The sequence below is a fragment of the Podarcis cretensis genome (genome assembly GCF_951804945.1).
Source record: "Podarcis cretensis genome assembly, chromosome: 1".
In the NCBI taxonomy this organism is placed as follows: domain Eukaryota; kingdom Metazoa; phylum Chordata; class Lepidosauria; order Squamata; family Lacertidae; genus Podarcis; species Podarcis cretensis.
The window spans coordinates 47,266,770-47,291,183 of NC_137170.1; the positions used below are offsets into that span (position 1 = coordinate 47,266,770).

A 24,414-nucleotide genomic window follows, 5' to 3' on the forward strand; every position below is an offset into this window, starting at 1 on the left:
GAGAACAGAAATCGTGCTCCGGCGGCATGGCAGCAGCAGGAGGCCCCATTAGCTAAAGTGGACCTTCAGGTTAAGAACAGTTTCAGTTTAAGAACGGACCTCAAGAACGAATTAAGTTCTTAACTCGAGGTACCACTGTATTTTATTCAATTTAAACAGAATTAAAAACTTTCCACTGCAATTTTCAGTTTATCCCTGAGCCCCTAAAAGCCTGCCCACATAAAAGGTCTTACAAGGTTCCCAGGAATTGAGGGGAGGGGGGGGCGGCAGCAGGAATGGTACAGTCTACTATTACAATGCTACCCTAGCACCTTCTGTGCTGTGAATGGCAGACACACAGGTCTAGGATGAATGTAGGATTGGGGCTTTTGAGAAATACACAATGCAAGATGAGAAGCACTGGAGGAACCCTTGTTCCCCTTAAAAACCAGAGTGTTTGCACGTCCTTAGAAATGGTATGCACAGCTCTTTAAGTCAAACCTGAAATGTTAAAATGTTGGCCTCTAGGATAGTAAATCTTGACAACCAGCCTGTATCAGGTTTGGTTCCTCAATTGAATACATTGTAATTCCACTGATTTCTGTCAGAACCTTCTATTTTAAATGGGATAAGATGACATCCTTGTCGTGCCCCACCCACCTAGCCTCTTACTCCAGTTGCATTCTTGAGTGCCCTGGTGCTATTGCATTACTCACTGCATTCACTTCTCATGAAGGCAGGACTTTTAAACTGAAATAAGGCTCTGACCCTTTGACATGACACCTAAGAGAAGGTAGATAACATGATCCTGTCTGCTTATCAGAGGACACTTTGAAACTCTGTAAGAAGATACCTTTCTCAATATAGCCTCCTATGAAGAGAGGAAAAGTGTGTGTGTGTGTGGGGGGAGCTTAACCACTACTAGAATGCTGCAGTTTCCAATTTTGGTACACTTCAGTCAGTGGGCTGGGGGAACCAGAATATTCAGCAAAAATATATCCTCTATACAGCCCTCTGGAAATTAAGGATACATATGGATGTTGAAAATTTGTTGGATAGTTTCCCCCATGAGTTAGACTGGTCTTACCTGGGTGTTTTGTTCTTTAATGGTCAGATTCAACAGTAAATAGTAGCGAATTTTCAACACAGGTACATTTGCATTAATATGTGCAAATTAGCAATGCACTGTATGTCTCTGGAAGACTGGGCGACTGTACCCGACGCTGTCTAGAAACGTGTGTGTGTGTGTAGTTAGTTCTGGGGAATCATCAAGGGACTGAAAGTAGGTGACTGGTGGGGAATCAGATTTCCAATCTGTAGCCAGTCATTTAACTATTTGCTGGCCTAGTAGCATGTTCCTCTGTATGCTTATTCAGAGGTATGTCTCAATGAGTTAAGTATGATTTACTGCTAAGTGAATGAGGATATACCGTATTTTTCGCTCTATAAGACGCACCAGACCATAAGACACACCTAGTTTTTGGAGGAGGAAAACAAGAAAAAAAATATTCAGAATCCCAAAAGCCAGAACAGCAAGCGGGATCACTGCACAGCGATCCCTCTTGCTATTCTGGCTTCGGGGATAGCCGCACAAAGCCTCTTCAGGGCAGGGGGAGCATTCTTCCCACTGCCCTGAAGAGGCTTTGCGTTGCTATCCCCGAGGCCAGAACAGCAAGCGGGATCGCTGCACAGTGATCCCTCTTGCTGTTCTGGCTTCGGGGATACCTGCGCAGTCTGCATTCGCTCCATAAGATGTAAACACATTTCCCCTTACTTTTTAGGAGGGAAAAAGTGCGTCTTATAGAGCAAAAAATACGGTAAATGTGACATTCCTGATTCCCTGCAGAGTTAGTGCACATAGGTAAAAGGTAAAGGAAAAGGACCCTTGGATGGAAGTCCAGTCAAAGGCGACTATGGGGTGCGGTGCTCATCTCGCTTTCAGGCTGAGGGAGCTGGCGTTTGTCAGCAGACAGCTTTCCAGGTCATGTGGCCAGCATGACTAAACCGCTTCTGGCACAACGGGACACTGTGATGAGCGCCAGAGTGCAAAGAAATGCCATTTACCTTCCCACTGCAGTGGTACCTATTTATCTACTTGCACTGGCATGCTTTTGAACTGCTAGGTTGGCAGAAGCTGCGACAGAGCATCGGGAGCTCACCCAATCGCACGGATTCGAACAACAAACCTTCTGATCAGCCAGCCCAAGAGTCTCAGTGGTTTAGACCACAGCGCCACCCACGTCCCTGCAATTAAACACTAGTGTGGAGGGGAGCTTAGTCTAGAACCTGGGTGACCAGGGTTCAGATCCCCATAGCCATGGAGATCACTGCATAGCCATGGGCCAATCAGTGCCTCTCAGCCTAAAGTATATCAGAGGAGTGTAGTTAGGATAAAACTGAAAGGAGCAGAATGATTTATGCCATTCTGAGTATTTGGAAGAAAGATAAGAAAGAAGATTTTTTCTATTACTACTACTACTACTACCACTACTACTACTACTACTACTACTGTGCATATGATTGCAGCCTTAAATCCTATGTACATTTACCTAAGAACTAGTCCCACAGAACATAATGGGACATTTCTGTGCATGAATACGATTGCATATGGAAATGCATATGATTGGTTTAATATATTTAAACACATGTGAAATAAAAACAAAATTGATATGTGCTGGTAACAAGCAAATGCAACCACACTGTCTGATGTCTTTTTAATATTATCGATTCAATTTGTTAGTCACTTGACACATAAGGAGCCCACAAGTGATGTACAAAATTTTCAAAGTGCAAGGCATGACATAAAATCTGAAAAAGAACAATACGTACATTATAATAAAAGCCATAGAGTAAGCTATAAAAGAGCAGAAAAGGAAGAAAGAGCCTTTTATTCATATTCATGATCACTGCTGACTCAATGTTGTTGTTTTTTTGGGTGGATGGGTAAGACATTCTCATATGTCCCCCCACATGGGCTCTTTTTCTAATTTCCTTTGCCTATTTCCTTGCCTCTTCCTCTGTGTCCAAGTTGCTTCATTTCCAGAGAAAGGGCAAGGGCTCCCGGGCTGTGAAGGTGAAGGTGGACTGCTGATGAAACAGTGAATACAGTGGTACCTCAGGTTAAGAACTTAATTCATTCTGGAGGTACCACTTTAGCTAATGTTCTTAACCTGAGGTACCACTTTAGCTAATGGGGCCTCCTGCTGCCGCTATGCCGCCAGAGCATGATTTCTGTTCTCATCCTGAAGCAAAGTTCTTAACCCGAGGTACTATTTCTGGGTTAGTGGAGTTTGTAACCTGAAGCGTATGTAACCCAAGGTACCACTGTATAGGAAATCCCTGCAGTAACCATTACAGTAATCTAGTCTGGCCTCCTACATTGTAACACCTACAGACATTTGCTTAATTATTTCCATGTTGTGTCCTGTCCATAGCTGTCAACCTTTCCGTTTTTTGTGGGAAATTCCCTTATTCCAGTGCCGTATCCCACAGCTTCCCACTGCTATCCTGGATTGTTAGATATCCCATAGACTGTCCCCGGGCCAGGTGAGGCTGCTGATCCTTTATTTTCGAGGCTGCTGATCCCTTATTTTCAAATCTGAAAGTTGACAGCTACAGTCCTGTCTGCTTTAGAGTTGGTTTTTTCCCTTTGTACCATAGGGATGGTCCATGTTGATTCAAAAATTTTCTGTCCACTTGTGTTACCAAGTCACACTCTGGAAACCATGCACAAACCTTTAAAATTCCCCAGGGAGGAGATGAAGTAGCGACAGCCTCTTCTACCTTTCATCACCTGGTCCTGCTTTTAACCCTTCTCCCACATCCCGTGTCCTCTATGTAGGCACACGTTCTCTTTGGGTAAACCCCAGTTGGCAATATCACTGCATACAGTTATGTTTTATATTGCACCGCTTCTTCTGCACAAATTGAATTCCAAGCATTTTTTTTTGTCTGAACAGAACAATGGAATTTCTTGTGTTTTCCTAACTTCCTCACACAGTGTTGAAAACCTGCTTTCTTGTCATGCACTGTTATTCGTCACTGTTATTCAATTTTATGGTTGAGTAGCCAAGGGCAGGGTCACAAAGTATTGTGAAATGCATTGCTTAGGCCTACAATCCCAAATCTGCTTGTTCAAGGAAAAGAGCAATGAAATCAATAGAAGTTGGTAGGTAAGAGGAAATTAACCAAAGATTGTGTAAGTTTCCACTCAGCATATTGTGCCCACGTAGGAATTTGTGTGAATGCTGGTAAATGGTAACAGTTATTAAAGTTTGGATTCCATACTCTGTTAGAGATACCAGTTGAAACATCACCTTGTTGTTTCTTTATTCTTTACTTCTCTTTGAAATATATATGAGAAGATTATTTTATTCAAGGTCATGAGTACAGTGATGGGAACTAGAAACCTCACAAGCCGTAATCCAGAACCCGCTTACTAGGAAGCAAGTTTATTTATTCTTTATTTATTAAATTTGTATACCGTTCTATACCTGCAGGTCTCCGGGCGGTTCACAGGATAAAATCACAATATAAAAACACAGAATACATAATCAAAATAAAACCAAGAACAGTCCAGTAACGCCCCCAACACTTTTTAAAAATGCATTGAGTGTCAGTCAGCCAAAGGCCTGCTTAAAGAGAAACGTTTTTGCCTGGTACCTAAAGGTGTATAATGAAGGTCCGAGGTGAACCTCCCAGGGGAGAACATTCCATAGATGGGGAGCCACTGCAGAAAAGGCCCCTTCCCGTGTTGCCACCCTCTGGACCCCTTGTGGAGAAGGCACATGTAGAAGGGCCTCAGAAAATGATCTCAGGGTCTGGGAAGGTTCATAAGAGAAGAGGCGGTCCTTGAGGTATTGTGGTCCTGAGCCATTTGAACTGAAATCAGGAGTACTTCTTAGTAAACATGTTTAAGATTGAGTTATCAGTGTTTAAGGTGGCAATTCTATGCCTGCTTACCTGGGAGTAGCACAATGGAATTTACTTTTGAATAAATATGCATATGAATAGGCTGTAAGTTCAGGTGGTTTTTGTACCTTCTCTTGAGGGGGCCTTCTCTGTGGTAACACCTTGCTTATGGTATGATTACCAGATCTTTTTCAATGAATCTGGGGACACTTTTCAACTTCCTATTAAATAGATGAATTTTGTCAGGGGACTGATTTGTAAACCCAGGGACTGTCCCTGGGAAACGGGGATCCTTGAAGGTTTTAAAAGACTTGGGGGGGGATTTTTTTTAAAAAAACTTGCAAAGGGTTTTAAATTTTGAAGGTTTTAAAAATCTGTCTATATTACGAGTCTGATAGATTGATATTATTGATTTTTCTGCCATTTGCTTTTGTTTTATTGATTGCATTTTAGCTGATTGCATTTTAATTGCTATAAGCCACTCAAGAGAACTCTGAGGCATAGAAATACCCAGTGCTTTTTTTCTGGGGGGACGCATACCTTTAAACATTTTGTGAATCTAAGTTTGACCTCATTGAGGGGCAGTATTTCAATATGAGTAGGAAAACGAGAGTACCCCTAAACATTTTTTAAAGAAAAAAGTACTGGAAATACCACAAACAAACAAGTTACACATATTGGTGTTTTTGCCCATGTCATCTAGCCGGGCAATTCCCTTCCATCCAAATGAATCAGGAATTGGTGAGACAGTCTGGCAACATAAGCAAGTGCCTGATCCCTATTTATCCTCCCCCACAGAACTATAGTTCTCAATGCTCCCTGGGGAGATAGAATGGCTGCTAAATCAGTGTATTATCTGCAGTGCAGAAACACTCTGAAGAAAGCAAAGACCAGAGGCACCTGTGAATTGAGATGAGTTGTTACAGGTGAATGCCTTTAAAGGTCAAAGAAACAAATCCAGTAGCCACTTTTCACATACTGTTCTTTGGAATGGATACTCAGCTGGGCTTAAAGTAAAGGTAAAGGAACCCCTGAACATTAGGTCCAGTCGTGGCCGACTCTGGGGTTGTGGCGCTCATCTCACTTTATTGGCCGAGGGAGCCGGCGTACAGCTTCCGGGTCATGTGGCCAGCATGACTAAGCCACTTCTGGCAAACCAGAGCAGCGCACGGAAACACCGTTTACCTTCCCACCAGAGCAGTACCTATTTATCTACTTGCACTTTGACGTGCTTTCGAACTGCTAGGTGGGCAGGAGCAGGGACCGAGCAACAGGAGCTCACCCCATCGCGGGGATTCGAACCGCTGACCTTCTGATATTCTCCAGTAAAACAAGGCCTTCAGGAATCAATTCTATTTGCCACCTTGTCTGGGTTTTTTTTTTTTTTTTAATTGTCATGGCTTAAGTAGCACAAGTGCTTGACTACTTTATAACAATCAGCTTCAACAGCACCAAATTTGAATTCGAGTATTCGCAAGGTGTTCCTGGAAACAAAACACATTTTCCCTAATACACAGTATATTCAGGAGGTGGTGTAGCACCCTGCTTGTGGTTAACGCTTAGCTGGAATGAAATATTCAACGCAGCAATAGAGAAATTAAAATAATAATTTATTTGTCAGACAAATAAATATGAGGCACAGTGGTATATGGTTACCAAGCTCTGGCCTGGCCTCTTGCCATTCTGGCCAGCACTTATATTTCCTTAATCCAGCCCCCTTGCTCCTCCTGTGGCTGCCTCTGTCCAATCAGCCTGGTTGAAATTCCTATTGGCTGTTTGCTAGAACCAATCACAAAAGATACACCCATTTCCTCATGCCCTTTTTTGGGAAACAAAAAGCTATATATTCTTTTATCTATAAATGACAAATAAGTAGTAATATATCTTACATGTGTCTCAACAAGGAACCTTAATTACCAGCTCACCTCTTGCCCTCCTTGCCCTATTGCCCTCCAAAACAAATGGTTTAATCTTAAATTTTTATCTTAAACAGATGTCAAGGATCATCATTGAAAGATCTCCTTCCTTTGGAGGTCTCTAAACAAAAGCTTGACAACAATATGTGTGCTCTAAATGATGTTTCCTGCTTAGCAAGGGGGGCTGGGCTGGTGGCTGATGGCCCCTGTGATCTCTTCCAACTATATGAAATAAGAATCTAGCATAAGGATTTAACATTTCTTAGTTTCTAATTCCTTTGCATAATTACATTTAAGCCAATATATTTAATACATAACATAAATAACCTTTTAAAAGGAAAAGAAATCTTAAAAGGATCTCAGTTTAAGAAAAAACAACTTTAGAAAAAGACTTCCCAAAATACTCTCTGCCTTTCTGCCAGCCAGTTGCCTTTTTCACTGCTCTTGACCTTTGAACCTTAGGAAAATATGGCTCAAGTTTAATGGGAGGCACATGGTTTTATTTTACTATTTACCCACTCTTAATTATGTTTATCTCTTTTTTTATCTTCTGTAATATGTAGGGTCAGTGTAACCTTGGCTGTCAGCCTGTAATTCCCTTTTTACGACTTTGAGAATTGTTTTCTGCTATAAATCAGGGGGCCCCCTTGTCTAGGAGGAAAAACATTTTGCCAAGGTTCTTAGGCAGCTGCTCTTCTGCCTGGCATGAAACATTTGAAGATCTTTAAGCTCATTTTAAGATACAGGCCCTGATCAAAATATATAAGCTTTGATAAAAATGCAGGCTTATGATTAGATGCCTCAGTGGGTATGGAGGGGAATGATAGGCAAACTTCAGTATTGTCCTCTCCTCCTCCTGTAATGGTAGCCTGGGAGTAGAGAGCAGCAATGCCACAAGGTTGCCTTCCAGAAGCTGGTCACATGGTTCCCCTGCAGGCCCATATAGATGTTTTATCTGTATAGTGGATGAGTGGCACTGTCCTGATTACTCCTTTCTAAAAATAGACTTATTCCTAAATGAATTATGCCAAGCAAGCATCAAGGATAGTTTCAGTTGAATACTGTATACTAATAGAAGCATTGCTTCTCTTTCAAATCATGCTTTAAACTAATTGCACAGTTTAATTATATTGTTTGTTAAGCTGCTGCTACTGTTGCAGCTTCTGCCTAGATGTCAGGAGTCCAGGTTCCCAGCTTGATAACGCAGTAAGCGTAGGTAATTAAAAAGGAGGATTTATTGCAAAAACAAACAGATAGCTCCGGACGGCTCTTAACAAAGTCTCCAACACCATTATTCAAGATGACCCTTCTGAAGACTTCTTCCGGCGACAGAAGATATTGAACTTATGAACCTTACGTCTCTTGTTTTGCTTCCTATCTAGCAGCCCTCCCATTCGCCAACTTTTTGGACTGAGTGGATCAGCTCCAACTTTTTCCTTTTCTGGCAGGCTGTCTCTGAGTTTTTTTGTGCCTGCTTCTACTTCCCGCGAGCTTTGACTATGTTCTAGCCTGCTCTCAGCTACTGCCTTATCACCCTTCCTGTCAAGGTCAGGAAGAGCTGAAGTCTGCAGCTTCCCGCTCTCCCCTGCCTAACATCAAAGCCTTTCTGTTCCTGGCTGCTTTCTGCAGTTGGCTGCAAACCTTCGCTTGGAGCTAGCTCATTCCTGACACTAGAACTGTTCTTATTTTTATCTGTAACCCACCTTGATTCCCTGCCAGGGGAAAAGGCAGGGTATAAATAAATATATAACGACAGCAACAGAACGGCCTTCTCCTTTCTGCTAAGCAAGTTGCTTCCCTCTCCACCATAAAATCCCTTTTTGATAGCCTCTTTAGGAAAACCATTGTTAAACTACTGTAAACTTTACTTTCCCTAATTCTCCACTGCCATCTGATTGTCCCCCTACCTAATCCTTGCCATCAATCATGTGCCAGACTGTTGCCGATGTCTTCATGGTCCTTGGGTTGCTTTTCCTTATGTTGCTTGGTTCACATCAAAAGCCATGGGCCACGTGAGAGGTACTTGACCATGTGGCTCCCTCCAGTGCCAGCACTGTCCCAGTTAGGATTTTTCTGCTGATTCAAAACATATCCGCACTCCAAAGGCCTACTTATTTTAAACCAGCTAACCTTCAATGGCTTCTTTCAAATAATACTGGGAAGTGTAGTGTGGAGACGTGGATGAGCTTTTCATGTCAGAGATCTCTGGCCTCTCTTGCTGAACTACATTTCCCAGTATTCTTTATAGGAGCGAAGAGCAAATTATTATTCGTTTTTAGGCTGTGGTTTAAACACGTCATTTGTGTTCCATGCAACTACAGTAGTGTGTATTGCTTACATATAGTATGCAAGATTTCATTCAAGGTTATGCCTTGGTAGGGGATATCCTATCTTCCAAGCACTGAAAGCTAAATATTTTTTTCTTTGGAAACTTGTTGTTGTTTAGTTGTTTAGTCATGTCCGACTCTTTGTGACCCCATGGACCAGAGCACGCCAGGCACTCCTGTCTTCCACTGCCTCCTGCAGTTTGGTCAAACTCATGCTGGTAGCTTCGACAACACTGTGCAACCATCTCGTCCTCTGTGGTCCTCTTCTCCTTGGGCCCTCAATCTTTCCCAACATCAGGGTCTTTTCCAGGGAGTCTTCTCTTCTCATGAGGTGGCCAAAGTATTGGAGCCTCAGCTTCACGATCTGTCCTTCCAGTGAGCACTCAGGGAATGGAGAGAATGGAGAGGTTTGATCTTCTTGCAGTCCATGGGACTCTCAAGAGTCTCCTCCAGCACCATAATTCAAAAGCACCAATTCTTCGGCGATCAGCCTTCTTTATGGTCCAGCTCTCACTTCCATACATCACTACTGAGAAAACCATAGCTTTAACTATACGGACCTTTGTTGGCAAGGTGATGTCTCTGCTTTTTAAGATGCTGTCTAGGTTTGTCGTTGCTTTCCTCCCAAGAAGCAGGCGTCTTTTAATTTCGTGACTGCTGTCACCATCTGCAGTGATCATGGAGCCCAAGAAAGTAAAATCTCTTACTGCCTCCATTTCTTCCCCTTCTATTTGCCAGGAGGTGATGGGACCAGTGGCCATGATCTTATATCCAGTGCAATCATGGATTCTTCCATAGAATGTGGCTGTGATCATTTAATAGGCACCACCTGGGCATTCTTTGTGATGTAATTTGTAAACAGTGTTACAATTAATGTTTGCATCGTTTTGTAAAAATGTCTCCCTGGTAAACTGCCACTGCCTTTCTCGAAGGCTTCTCCCAATATGTGAGATGCTGAAGGCAGATCCTGTGAAGTACTCTTGCCACCTGCATAGGAAACGCTCCATGCAGAGTGTGAGTGTGGGCAGAGCTGAGATTCGGAATAAAATTGATTCTGTTCGTTTGGCCACATCCTGTTTCCCTTGTTTATGTACCTGCTGCATTGAAATCTGGCGACTAATTTTCAGTTTGATGGAGGCCAAGATAGGGCTGAGCAGCTAAGTAGGGCTGCCACATTTTTTTTAATCAGGCAGAAAACCTGCCTAGCTGCTGCATGAAAGACAACACACACACACACACACACACACACACACACACACACAACCGCCCCCTCCCCCCATGCCAGGAAAAGCTATAGCTTTCAAAAGTTCAGAAGCTCTTACAGAAAAAAGGCTGTAATCCTACTGCCAAATTGGGTTGGATTTTTTGTTTTTACTTCAAAGTATCTTCATCAGCTTGATACTTGGCTAAGGAATCATTCAGTCGATTGTCATCTGTCAACTTGGGAGATCATGCCTGTCTTCTCCAAAGCTCTGTAGCAGTAAGAAAACAAGCAGCTGCTGTGTTCCTGCTCCATTCCTTGACCGTCACTTATTGCATATAATCACGCCCAAAGCTTTTTGGCTCCCTTTTGCCCAGTCACTATTGAGAAGAAGAGATGCAAGAACTTTTCTCATCCTGTTTTTAAATTTTCTAGAGGCAGATGATAGGGATTTCAATGTGCTGATTGTAGTATGGAAGAGATCTCCCTTGCCATTGTATAGACTGAGCTGGTAATCAGGTTTTCTTGGTGCTTTAAAAGTCAGCAAAACCTGCTTGACCAGGGACAAGAGGAACCGTAATTGCAATAATAATAATAATAATAATCAGAATTCATTGTAATGGTAAGGAGATCGTTCTGTCAGTACAAGCATTTCTCCTTGCTTGATGGAACAATCTCCTTTCTCCTTTTCTCATGTAGTCATACCTCATGTTATGTTTGCTTCATGTTACGTTTTTTCAGGTTGCGTCCAGGGTTACTTCTGGGTTTCGCCACTCACGCATGCGCAGACACGCAAAATTACATCACGCACATGTGCAGAAGTGACGAATCGCAACCTGTGTGTGCGTAGACGCGCCACTGCGGGTTGCGTACTTTTCATGTTGCGAACCAGCCTCTGGAACGGATCCTGTTCGCAACCAGAGGTACCACTGTACTTTTCTGAGGATTCTCTTGACCACCCCCAAGCCAATTTGTGGGTGTGGGGAGAAAGCCCCATTGAGTTAGAGGACATCCTTCCACAGGCTTCTGCTACTGGGACTGGTTGGCTGAATCTGGCCCAGTAATAATAAATACTTCAGCCATAACACTTTCAGTTCTGTGTAAGTGACTGCCTTTAACCCCAGCCAGTTCCATTCTCCTTCCTCCCCAAGTATGTGAAGTATTATGTTTTATTTCTCTCCCACAAATAGTTTATTCTCTGGTTTAGCTATCTGTCAGTCCATTGATATTCTCCCACCTACAATCCTCAGGAGGTAAGAAGGCACAACCCAAGAGATCCACAATTAAAATATTGAAAAAAATGTAGTAGCAGCAAGTAGGCGCTGGGGGTGAGACAGAAATGCATTGGGAGAAGCAAGTTTCTTTTCCCTGTGCTGTTCACCCAGTGCCAATTGTTTCTTCTTCCCTGAGCTGCCATTTTCTCCCGTGGGGAACAGCACACCTTTCCCCAAATGGGACAAACAGCACTTGATGGGGAGGAAGGTGGTAGTGTAGAGAGGGGGTTGAAAGAAGAGTTAAACCAGGAACAGGGAACTTGGGGTTCACATATGTTGTTCAACTCAAACTCCCATCAGTCCTAGACAGCATGGCCAATGTTTGGGGTGATATAGTCCATCCACATCTGGATGACCACGGGTTCTCCACCCTTGCTGCACAAGAATCTATGTAGGCACCTTCCAAATAGGTGTGGAGCCAATAGGGTCTTAACGCCCCAATGCACCATGAACTATGCCCTACCTTTCTAATATACATGCATTATACAAGGCGGACTACATCTATTACGCTACCCACTTAAAAATGTAATAACAATACCGGCAGTATAAAAACCACAACATAACAATTGCAAATTGAAAACACAGCAACAATTTCAGCAAACTAACTGGGTTACCAGTGAGCCAGAAGAAAACTGCTTTGGCTTGATGTTGTGTCTTCAAAAGAGATTTGATGTGAAAAATCATGCCACAGAGCTACACATTACAGTATATCACCTGCTAATTGCTGCAGATCAAACCACTCTTAGTGGACTGATACAGAGACCAGCTCTGCTGTTGGGCTGACACAGTTCTGCAAAAGCGCAAAGAGGTCTTGGTGTAAAAAACGATTTCTTAAAATGAAAATACCCTTGAACTCCTCTTTCACAATGGAGTGGTTCGGTGTCAGAGAACTTTTGAGCTCTGCTCTGTTGACCATCTCCCCCAAACAGTTCCCTGTTGGAATCCAGGTTTTGGTTACTCAAGCTTCTCTTCTTGCCTTTCTCATTTTTTTTCTGTAGCAGATGGTGATAATTCCCATGGCTGGATCAGGCTGCAGCTGAGACGGCTTCCCTGATGCCTTGACTGTACCATGGAAACTCCCTCTGGCCTCTCTGAGAGGGGAATACGCAGCTTATTATCATCTTCTGTTTATGAATTTAAAGGTCCTATTAGGATTATATTTCTTACTCTTGTGTGCTTTCCCTCTGCCTCTTTCAGGATAGTTTTTGTACCTTTGTGTGACTGCTCTATTTTGACTTCTTATGTGCAAACACAATTGCAATGGCCTTATAACAGAACCTTTGTTTATTCCATTTTTTAAAAAAATAGTAATAGCACCCAGGAGATAAAATTAGTAATTGAAAATTCCTGTTTTGAGATTTAAAACAACAACAACATTATTTTTGTTATTTGCATAGCGATTCATTCTGATTGAGGGTCACTTTTTGCGTTTCATCACTGTTGGCTAACCTGTAGGTTTCCCCCCTTTGGGGTGTATGTGTGTACAGTATTTTCATATATATATATATATATATATATATATTCAACAATTTATATTTTTCTTTACACTGTAATTTCTAAACAGTTTACAATGAGGTTACAAAAGAGATACAAAAGAGATACAAAAGATAAAATCAGAAAAGCTTCCTTAAAATGTCTACTGAAATAAAAAGCACCTGAGGTTCAACATGGAGGGATGCCTTTCTGGTCTCAGCTAGGAAGGTGTTCACAGAATTGGGTCCACATACCTCCTGGGGGATGCCAGGCATGCAGCTTAAACACAGTCTGGCCCATATTTTATCACTTCATCAACATGTTTTGCCTGGCATGGACATAAACTGATAAGAAAAGCTTAACTTAATTTCTGGGTCTTAGGCCATTGTTGAGGGAAAAAATGTTCACGTATCCTCAGGGCAGGAGTGTGGAATATTTTCCTGAACATAAGAAAGGCTGGTGGACAAGGCCAGTGGCCTATCTAGTCCAGTGTCCAACTCTCATTCCCAGTCACCAGTCTAGCTGTTGCATTCTGTAGTTTCCGGGTCACCTTCAAAGGTAGACCCACATAGAGTGCATTGCAGTAGTCCAAGCAAGAGATAACCTGAGCATGCACCACTCTGTCAAGGCAGTCTGCAGGCAGATAGGGTCTTAGCCTACGTACCAGATAGAGCTGGTAGACAGCCGCCCTGGACACAGAATTGACCTGTGCCTCCATGAACAGCTGTTACTTTTAGACACTTTTAGACAATGAAAGAGTTGTTAATCTGGAATGTGTTAAACAGAGATGTGAGGGGAAAGTTTGGCTGAATTACTCTTCTCTGCTCAAGGCATCTGTTAATGGTGCAGGAGCAGGGCTACTAAAAAGGTATTCAACTAAGTTTCACTCAGATCAGACCCATTGAAAAGAATTGACCTGACTTAGCCATGTTCATAAAAGACAGGAGTGCCTGGCGTGTTCTGGTCCATGGGGTCATGAAGAGTCGGACACGACTAAACGACTAAACAACTAAACGACTAAACGGCACTTTGTGTAAAACGTAGTTAAATACCACTCAGTAACATGAGATGTCCTTGTTCTATGAGGTATATTAAACTGAGATCCTTAAACTTGAAGTCCAATCACAATAGAAACGTTGAACTACAGTTGCAAACAAAACTTTTAAAGTGTGTTTTAAGTGCAATATACAATGTGACACTAGATGGAGATGGTGAGCCTCATGGAAAATTCAATGTATTTTTAAAAATGCTTTTAAAAAAGCATTTTCAGAATGGCTTTTATATGTGCGTAGATTCCACCCTAAGCACATGGATGGGGAACCTCTGGACCTCCATGTCACGCTGGCTACAAGTCCCAACATCCCTGACCATTGGTCATGCTGACTGGGGCTGATGGGAACTGGAGTTCAAAAGCATCTGGAGAGCCACAGATTCCCCCTCCATCTGGAGAGCCTTATATCCCCCTTCATATAGAATGTCACTGATTTTATTATGTCTTTCGAACTCTCCCAAATAATGCAGAAGAAAAGTAGAAAACAGTTTCTGTATTCAAGGGCTTCTCTAATCAGCAAGGATACATACACCAAATAACACAGATGGATGCCACTGGAACAAAGGGCTATTCATTTTCATTTATAGGCTTCCTTCAAAGGACTTAAATCATAAGGTATGGAAAGACTGAAGAACTTTGAGCTACGAGTTCTCAGAAAAATTAAAGGTGGAATGGCCAAAGCCCTATAATATCATAATGACACGTGTTGCATCTTGAAGGTTCCTCAAGGCTCCTTGCTGTTTTGGTAAATAAACAGTTTGCACCTACTGTACCTATCTTTGGTGGTGGTAGTTTTATTTACTGTGGCATGGCTTTATTCATTCCTAACTCTTAAGAATATGAAAAGAGTCCTGTGGATCAGACCAAAGGCCTATCTAGTCTAGCCCTCTGTTTTCATAGTGGCCAACCAGATTCCCACAACCAGGACATGAAAACAATGTACTTTATTACTCACAATCCCTATGATTTACTGGTGGAAACAGAATATAGCTATGATGACTCTAGTTTTCCATCAGTCTATAACTGCCTGAGAATAAATGAAAAGTTCTTTAGAAAATCAAGTTATGCTGGAGTTGCAGCTGAACGGTTGCAGCTAGGAACAGTCTTCCTACATCTCTTCCCTTGAAGTGTGTTTAGCCAAGGAGGTGTCTTCAAAGGCAGCCTCTGTTGTTCCTTAATTAGCCGGCCACTCCAGGGAACAAAAAAGTGGGACAGGAATCTAATCTGGCTTTCTTGGATGGCAGAGCACAACTCAAGAGTTCTAGCAGTTGAGCAGGCGCATGCAAGTTATATATGTTAACCCTTAGGAAATGTACCAGAGTTCTCAGGGGTGGTAGTGTCATTTTGAAATGAAGAGTTGGATCATTTCCGCATTTAAATCAATGCATATATTTCCTAAAGCAAGAAGGCAGCTTTACTAGTTTGCCGGTATGGGTAAATGATTTCTCTTTGATCTTTGTTTTGAGTAAAAATGTCATGAATCCAGTTTTTGCTGAAATCACTGGTGTTGTCGTTTAGTCGTTTAGCCGTGTCCAACTCTTCGTGACCCCATGGACCAGAGCACGCTGTCTTCCACTGCCTCCCGCAGTTTGGTCAAACTCATGCTGGTAGCTTCAAGAACACTATCCAACCATCACGTCCTCTGTCGTCCCCTTCTCCTTGTGCCCTCCATCTTTCCCAACATCAGGGTCTTTTTCCAGAAATCACTGGTACTTCGGGAAAATTGCCCAGGGACTTAGGCCCTTGGCCTGTATTTTTCCTAGAGCATTGTTATGTTTATGTCATCTGGCAATTTGGGGCTGCTGGTTATTTTATTTTATTTATAATATGATTTTTAAAAAAATATTCACCAGGTGAATATGTTTGCCAGCTCTCCCCCACTCCTGATACTGTTTCCAGTCTCCCATGATGAGTTGATCTGGCCTGGTTAGAATTTATTTTCCTTTCTCTATCCCTTTTAAGCATTCCTCAGAGCTGATGCTCTCTTACTGTTCTATATGTGGGGGGAATAGTCTCTACTATGGTGACAAATGTAAAGATGATTGGTTGTTAGTCACATACAGTATTAGGGACATGTCCTTCTCACCCGCTTTACTTTTTGTTGCGGTTACCAGTTCATGTTTGGAATACAGTAATATGGGGAAGATACAATTGAAGGAGCTTTCAGTTAACTAAAAATGTGTAAAAAAAAACCCCAAAACCATAAACTTGGGGAAATAATTTTTAGAGTCCTCTTAAAATAATTACTGATGTGACACCTGTAGGATGGAAGTGGAACAAGCTGACAGGGAATAAAATGTTTTGCATTGGTGTCTATGACCATGAGTCTGCATTTAAATTACCCAGCGTTTCTTAGGATTTAAGATTTGACTATAATGAATTGCAAAACCTGGAGAGATCTAGCAGTCCTTTGGATTGTCCCTATCAGGGTATACCATGGGGAACAGCGGCAAGGGAATGTTCCAGCCATAAAGGAACAGCAGCTATGATAGGAACATAGGAAGATGCCCTACACCAGCACAGATTATTTATTTATTTATCTATCATTTTACAATGATACCTGTATACAATGAAAACACTTAAAAAAAATCCCATCAACTGACTCTTATGGAAAGATGCACGCATAAGCCTGGCAACAGAGCATTCCGCTGGACTGGGCTGATGACACTAGAAGCTCCATTTTATGTTGATGTCAAACGTAGAAGCCAACTCCTAGGGGCTGAGGGGTCTTTGACCCCCCCATAAAATATTTGTGGGGACTGCCCCCCCAGTTGATGGGCATTGTCATTCAAATAGTGTGTGTGCACCGCATCATGTGATTGATTTTGTGGAGTGGGGGTTACATGACCCCCCATATTTTATTCAAGTTGGCACCCCTGATGTCATATGAGCCTTGGCAACCTGGGGCACAACCAATGCCCCTCCTGCAAATGAATTCAGTGGTCATGGGAGATAAGGTATTACTCTTGAAGAGCTCTTGAAGAGCCCTGGCCTTCAAAGGAGCCCTTCTTTACCTTTTTGTGGGCACAACCCCACCGGGCAGGTGTGTGGTAGCATGGGAAGCCTTCGATTCCTGTGTCGAGTCTGGTTCAGGGCATGGCACCTGTGAGTGTCCTGTCTTCGGCTCTGGAGCAGGAATCTCAGGTTTTGTGGGATGCAAACCATCAGCCTTGAGCACTTTTGGCTCCGAAATGCCAGCACGAGGAGCTGGTTATTTCCCATTTGGTGGTATAGCAGCCCCGGACCCAGTTGGCTCCTCCTCCTCTGAGCTTGTGGCATGGGAATGTGTCATACTTTACAGCCTTCTGTTAGAAGGGTCATTCTGTAAAGATACAGAGCCATAAGTAGAGAGAGCAGGAAGGGTCATCAACAGTTAGCCTTGAGACATCACCTTCAGCAGGACAGAGATCACCTGGCCACACTTTCCCCCACTATGGTGAAATGAACTTAATGAATTCGTGCCCACTATTACCATCTTTAGGGACGCGGGTGGTGCTGTGGCTTAAATCACAGAGCCTGGACTTGCTGATCAGAAGGTCAGCGGTTCGAATCCCCGTGACTGGGTGAGCTCCTGTTGCTCGGTCCCTGCTCCTGCCCACCTAGCAGTTCAAAAGCACATCAAAGTGCAAGTACAGTAGATAAATAGGTACCGCTCCGGCGGGAAGGTAAATGGTGTTTCCGTGTGGAAGCTGTACGCCGGCTCCCTCGGCCAATAAAGCGAGATGAGCGCCGCAACCCCAGAGTTGGCCACGACTGGACCTAATGATCAGGGGTCCCTTTACCTTTTATTACCATCTTTATTGGTGACATCTTTTTCTCTCTTTTTGACCATGCATAAGTGGCCACCCTAAGTGGAAATTAAACTTCAAGAGACAGAGGGTGTTTCTCTGTGTGTGTAAACAATGGCCTGCTGAGGGTGGCAAGCCTGTGAAACTTCAGAGAGGAAGATTTCTTTCACTTGTGTTGTCTCTGGAATGACTCTCACTGAGCTATGCTTTTGTTTGAGAATAAAAATGCACAACCTAAAAACATTAACTTTACAATGCGCAAGAAAGGCTGAAGGCATAATAACATTGCTATCTTAGTTCACAAGCCTGGGATAGAATTAAAAGACTTCTGCTATCTAAAGGAACACCTTATAAGTAAGATTTGTCTAATGAAAAATAAAAATTATTTCAAGTCCCGTCCCCTCCTAAGATATAAAAAAATGTCCCAGCTTTGCCAGAAACGTTAAGCGCATTAGCGGGTTTAATTGCCCCAGTTGCAGAGGCTCAGGAGGCCACCAAACTGCATAGATTCCATTCCAGGATCTTTTCCAGCTGGTGGCTCTTTTGACAGAACTCGGTGGCAGAGTTACAAGTGTAAGAAGTCTGCAGTTCAGGTGAAATATGAGTTAACGCTGCTGCTATGTGGGTTGGACGGGTGTTGTGTGGGCAGGAACAGGGAGAAGGTTACAAGATCAGTTTGACTATGTCTGCGGCGAGAGAAATGTGAACTGGCTGGCTAAGCTTCCCACTGTTTTCCGTCCACTGGAGGAGGGAAAAAGGTTACTATTGATGCTTCGTTGTACTTGATGAAGAGGGTATTTGCTGAACTACCCCTCTCACGTTTCAAGGTGAAATATTTATGCTTTATTCATCTAGGATGCCTTGGGTAATGTCACCAAGAACTCGTTATGCTTGTGTAATTGCCTCTTGGTCTGATTCCGCTATCTTGTGACCAGTGTAAATGCTGATCATAGTGGGGTCCTCTCTGTCCAATGAAATGGTGCAGCTCAGCCTAGGAGTGGGCTAGCTGCCTAGCTGTAAACACTAGCGCTCAGTGAAGGCAGAGAAGCTCCCATACAGCTGAGCCGAGCCCGGCAGCCTCTTATCTCCCCTGCAGATGTTTGTGCTTTTGTCTTGCTTGTGCAGGGAGGCAGGAGAGAATACGGGAATGTGCCAATCCATTCCCTCTTTGCTTCCTCTTTCAAAACGGCCAAGGACTGGCAAACCTCAGACTCTATATTTGGCAGGCGACACAAAGAGCAAAAGTGTGATAGCTACGTCAAATAAAGCATCTGACCGCATTTGGTCTTCTCTGTTGGTTTGGGGCCCAATTTACACTTAAGGAACCATGGTTTAACTCCGACTTTGACTTGAGATTGTAGCCTAACATTCTTGGTCCATTAGCAAGGCTGACTTCTGACCTCCCATTATGCGGCAGGGATGCTGCTGTCAAGAAGGTAGTGTGGCAGCTTCACCTCACTGGGCAAGCTGCTACCTCCAATGTGACACGGCCAGGGCTGATGGAGACATAATGTCAACTGGCCATAAACTGGGGTTAAGCAATGAGGCCAAAGGATTGCACACTCTTTCAAGCCTTTTCCCTTACCTGAACTCACCGCTTCTCCTTCACTTTGGTCTCAGGTATATCTGACTGCCATTGACCCCAGTTAGTAGAAAGGGAAAGGGAATGGCTTCTGGAACTTAACCTTGCACTCTAAAATTAGTTGCATAGTGCCACTGAGTTTGGGCTAACTACGGTTAACATTGGTTAAACTTAACACTGAATTGTGGATATGGAGGTTGGGTGCAAAAGAGGACGGGGCTCCTGCTCTTTTACTTGTTGTGTAGAAACTTAAGCTGGCATCCTTCTTTCTCAGGAGACAATGGAGGAGAGCGCCTTTGGAGGTGAGGTCAAGCTCACAGCGCCTGCTGTGGCTGTAGAGACCAATGCGGTAGAGACGTGTTTTGTTGCAGCTGAGGCAGATGAAGGCGTCCAGATGTGCTGCTGCAGATGCACCATGGTGTTTTTTCTCTCTGCACTCTTCCCAGCGGTCATTTATCCTCTGGTCACTGCTATGAATGCACAACTTGGCGGCCTGTGACTGCCTGTCTTCAGGCACTGGGTCGTCTGCAAGGGATTTCCACATGGCAAAGCATGGCAGATCCTTATCTGAGAGATGCTATTTGCAGATGACACAGCTTTGACAGCACACTCCAAGGAATCTCTAGAGAGACTTATCAACCATTTTGTGCAGAAGCTACCCTTGCTGAAATTCCCTCAACTATTAGCAGTTCAGGAGCCTTGCTTTCCTTTGCATCTGGTCATCCTAGTGGGGCGGTGAGGGGGGCAAGGAGAGGCTCTCTTTCTTATCCTTTAACTCTGAGTTATCAGATTGCTGACTTAAAATATTTTTATAGTACCTACTTTGTCCCTTCTCAAGGGTGGTGTACAACAGTGTAAACAATGACATCTGACTCTTCCTTTGCACTGGCCGGTAAAGTGGCTCTTATAATGGAGTTGTGCTGTTAAGCAAACATACATACAGGCAGCCCTGCATTGGGCAGCTAACCTTTGTTTTCTCTCTGAAAGTTAGAGGTTGCATTTTTATCTCTGAACTATATATTGATGCCTAAGGCAAGAGGAGGGGGGACCTTCCAGCACGATACTTAGCCAGAAGCACATTAACATAGCAGGGCTGGCTTATTTTGTATACTTGCTAGGTTTCTAGCCTAACCATATCAAAGCCTCAAGGTAGATCACAACCCTTTAATAACAAAACACCGTATCACATGAAACAGTTAACAGGGGCCGTCTGAAGCCACCCCTTCCTCAAAAGTCTTGTAGCACTTTTAAAAGTAACACGGGACTGGGAATTTCATAACCATGGCTGGCAGGGGCAGCCTATCCTATTTTGCCGCCTGAGGCAAAACAGGAAGGTGCCTCCTCCCTGCTGCTGCCTGCCCCCACAAAAGCCTTGTGCCTGGGGGGGAACCTCCACAGGACTCTCCCACTCTGTGGCAGCCCGGTCCTGATGGCTGGTTACAACTGCTCTTATGTCAGCCTCTCCCTGGTTGCCGGTTTATTGCTTTAGTACTGCACTTTATCTGGTGATGCAAAACATTGGGATAGAGCCCTTATTTTCTATAGCTTTCAATCATGCTGCTAACTCTTAAGAATACAATGCAGAAGTGGCAGGGAACCCGTAGTGCTCCCAATGTTGTTGGACTGCAACTCCCATCATCCCTGGCAACTGGCATTGGAATGAATGGAAATGCTCTAAATTCTGCAATTACACCATTATGGCAAAGCTTACAAGTTATTTGAGCGTGAAAGAAGAAAGGTGGAAACTTACAATGTTTAGGAAGAACTGGGGAATATTTCTTGAATACTGGCATAACAAAGCAAATGCTTCACATGATGTAAATTAATACTTTCCATTTTTTCCATTAACCTTCTTTGTAAACGTGAGGTTTTATGAAACTGAATAAAATGGTAAGTTTTTTTAAAAAAAGGAAATGCTGTTTGGATAGAATTACTTAATGTGCTACGCATCATGTGAGGAAGACAGAATGAATTCAGGAGGTTTGGACGATGGAAAATAGAGTTCAGTCTGCCGAAAAGCAACAAATGCATGGTCAGGCCCCATTCATTTCAATGGGATTTATGTATGCTTAACTTACCCAGAGAGGGACACGGGTGGCGCTGTGGGTTAAACCACAGAGCCTAGGACTTGCCAATCAGAAGGTCGGCGGTTCGAATCCCCGTGACGGGGTGAGCTCCCATTGCTCGGTCCCTGCTCCTGCCAACCTAGCAGTTCGAAAGCATGTCAAAGTGCAAGTGCTCCGGCGGGAAGGTAAACGGTGTTTCCGTGCGCTGCTCTGGCTCGCCAGAAGCAGCTTAGTCATGCTGGCCACATGACTCGGAAGCTGTACGCTGGCTCCCTCTGCCAATAAAGCGAGATGAGCGCCACGAACCCAGAGTCGTCCATGACTGGACCTAATGGTCAGGGGTCCCTTTACCTTTTTAACTTACCCATAAGGCTTTTGCCCCAAGGTTTTTCTAGATACATACATAGAGTCTGAAGTCCTGCTGCCACAGTCAGAATACTGAGGAAGATCAACCAATGACTTGGGATAAGGCAGCTTCCTATGTTCCTAATTAGAATGTCACTGAGAATGAGACGGGTTCTTGTGGTAAATTATAATGAGGCAATAAGCATTTGCTACTAAGAGAATAAGCCATCTGTCCAGCTCTGTGTTAGAGAACCTTCTTAATCTCTTTATAAACTGTTGTGCACAGTTGCTTAATATGTTAAGTAGCAAACTCTTTTTTTGTTTGTTTTGGATAGGTCTCAACGTTCTGCCCTTCTTCTCCGTCACCAATCTCATCCTCAGTTTTTGGGTGTTACCATCTGATGGGGATGAGGCTGGAGGTGCAGAAATAGTTGCTGACTCTAGCTTGACAATTCCTGTGTACATCATGTAATCCTCTAAATCTCTGGCATTTTGATTCTTTCTACCGTCCCCTCTGCCTTCTGTTGTCTGCAAGTTTCTCAGGCTGTTTAACAAATTACAGTGCATTACCTTGACATTTCCACCCTACATGGGCATGGCAAGGGGAGCTGAGCTCTGTTATCCCCGCAATCCATGCTGTTACCCGGAAAAAACGAGAGAGGATGTTCTTTAACTGGAACTGATTAGGGCCTGATGTGGCCAAGACACACATGAATGAAGGAACTGTGTTTTAAATCATTAAGTGAAGGCAGAGAGTGGGGTTGCGGGGAGCATCCAAACAAACAGGAAGAGACCATGAAATATCCTCTTTGATGTTTTGCGCTAGGCAGTTTTCAGTCTTTGCTTAAAGACTCTCTCTTCTCCCCCTCCCCCTTTCCCTGTTTGCCTCTTGTGGGACTGTATCCAATATTACAGCGTTCATGTAATGCCTTGAATTAGCTATCACTCTTCTTGAGATAATTATAGGTTTGTATAATGTACCTATTGTTCTGTTCCACAAAGCAGCACTGTCATATGCATGGCTGGGGTGGGGAGACGAGAGAATCTCAGTTTGCCTCCTGCATCCACCCTGTGCTGTTAATTAGTATTCTGCTTTGCATTTCCTTATTTAGGGGTTTCTCCTCTGATGGCTGCACTCCGTCTTCCCCTGAACCGTCCCTTGCTCTTGGTCATCAGCCATCGCACACTGGTGCCAACACCATTCCAGCCTTTGTCACTACTCATCCTAATATAAAACAACCCACTCTCCAGCACATTGGAAAGTAAATGAACCTTTCCACTGTGTTCTCTGAACAGACTGCCAAATTTTGGACAATATGGGTTACTCACCGTGAGGCAGCATCTTTCCCCAAATATCATAAGTTTCTTGGGTATCTGTCAATATCCTTTCAGATTCTCTAGAATCGGCACTTTGCATGTTGGAAATATATTTTTCTGTTTAGTGTAGTTTCCAGGGTGGCTCGCAATATTTAAAATAACATTATAAAACAAAATCAGTCCAACAACAATTATCACAACTAAAGCAGAAATAGCAATCAAAGCAACAAAAACCTTTCAGCTGTGTACAGCGTGGTAGCTAAGCCAGCAGATCTTGTCTGCACCTCGTGGTTAAGGAGGAGAGAGCTAAACCATGAGCTCAGATTCAGAAAATGCACTGACTAAGCCAAACCTTGGCTTAGCTGCTGCGCTGCACTAAAAGGACCAGGGAGGAGCAAAGCAGCTGTAATCTCCGCCCCTGGAGCCCACATGCCTGCATATTCAATGTCGGCACCAGGCAGACATTTAACAAATTAAGCAGCTTTTAATCAACGAAAAGGGATTGGCACTTTGGGTTAAACCACAGAGCCTAGGACTTGCCGATCAGAAGGTCGGCGGTTCAAATCCCCGTGATGGGGTGAGCTCCCGTTGCTCGGTCCCTGCTCCTGCCAACCTAGCAGTTCGAAAGCACGTCAAAGTGCAAGTAGATAAATAGGTACTGTTCTGGTGGGAAGGTAAATGGCATTTCCGTGCGCTGCTCTGGTTGCCAGAAGCGGCTTAGTCATGCTGGCCACATGACCCGGAAGCTGTACGCCGGCTCCCTCGGCCAATAAAGCAAGATGAGCGCCGCAACCCCAGAGGTGTCCGCGACTAGACCTAATGGTCAGGGGTCCTTTTACCTTTTAATCAACAAAAAAAATCCCGATAATCTGGCAGAATGTTTTAAACGTATTATTTTTAAATGTAAGTTCTGGTAGAAACTGCTGATGGCAAACATCACCTTAACAGGAATCTCCCCACTCCTTCTCCCACATACAGGATGAAATACTCTCTTCTTCTGCTTCTCCTGCTGTAACAGAGCATGCCTCTGGCTTCAGAACTACTACTTTTAACTCCTATGCAGATTTAAGCAAACTCAGCTAATGGATTAATTGACTACAATTCATATGCTGAAATCAACTAAGATGTATTTGAGTGACAATCCTAATAAAAAAATTACTGGGATGAAAGCTACAGAAATGCTT

At 43.5% G+C, this 24,414-nt stretch overlaps 1 protein-coding gene across 2 annotated transcripts in view; it reads left to right on the plus strand.

Moving 5' to 3' along the window:
* Positions 1 to 24,414, plus strand: part of DPF3 (double PHD fingers 3) — a 182,529-nt gene that overhangs the window by 43,174 nt on the left and 114,941 nt on the right. The gene's annotated exons all lie outside the window — the stretch shown is intronic.